The sequence below is a fragment of the Acyrthosiphon pisum genome, chromosome A1 (assembly GCF_005508785.2).
Source record: "Acyrthosiphon pisum isolate AL4f chromosome A1, pea_aphid_22Mar2018_4r6ur, whole genome shotgun sequence".
NCBI lineage: Eukaryota > Metazoa > Arthropoda > Insecta > Hemiptera > Aphididae > Acyrthosiphon > Acyrthosiphon pisum.
This window is the reverse complement of record NC_042494.1, coordinates 165,528,656-165,529,606: the sequence shown is the minus strand read 5'-3', so window position 1 is coordinate 165,529,606 and position 951 is coordinate 165,528,656.

Here is a 951-nt window from a genome sequence, read left to right as displayed (position 1 = left end):
AAAATTTAATTTGACTTTCTTATAGATATTTTTTGTTTGATAAAGGTAGATAATCTTATAAGGAATCTTGTATTACATTTTCATATCTTAGATTTAAAAAGAAAAATTTTTAATGAATTTCTAACTCGAAATAATTTGCAAATTTTCGTGATTTTTCAATATTTTGTCATTTTTTGAACTTTAGATGCTTATAAAAAAAAACTGTGATTAACGATTTTTAATATTTTTCATCTTCCATTGAAAAAATATACTAGGAGCCTTCTATTAAATTTTTCAAGCTGTTTTATCCGACAAATAAAATTTTATTGATATTTTTTAGAAAAAAAACTAAAAAAAATGGAAAATGAAAATGTCCGTAAAGAGCTCAAAATAAATCAAAATATTTTCAAAATTTTACCGTGTATAGAAAATGCAAATATAAACAACCTGTGAAAATTTCATATATCTACGGTAATTTGTTTTAGAGTTACACCAAAAACCAAAATCGTTTTTCCTTAATTTTTCTTTTGTTTTTCACGTCGCTTTTGAAAACTACTGGGAAATTTTTACTTTTGACCCCCCAAAGTACCAACTAGATTCACTTTCCATTCACAAAAGTTACTGTTGAAGAAAATCGAAGCAGTTTTACTGTCCTAAAAGGTGATGACAGACACAAAAAAAAATTTAAAAAAAAACACAATCATTGGAAAATCAATACATTCATCGTTCCACTCAGAATCTAAAATATTTAATACCTAAATTATTCGATATCACTTTTACATTTTTATCGACTTAATAATTGAGAACACTTAAACTTTGTTTCTATAATAATTCTTGATATAATATATTATAAGAGTTAAGTCAAAAAATATACATAACAGTAAGTAAGTAAAATTTTTTTTTTTTTTATTTCAGATCATGTTCTGGAGTTAAAAATATTTATGTCTTGATCAGAGAGAAAAAAGGGAAAAC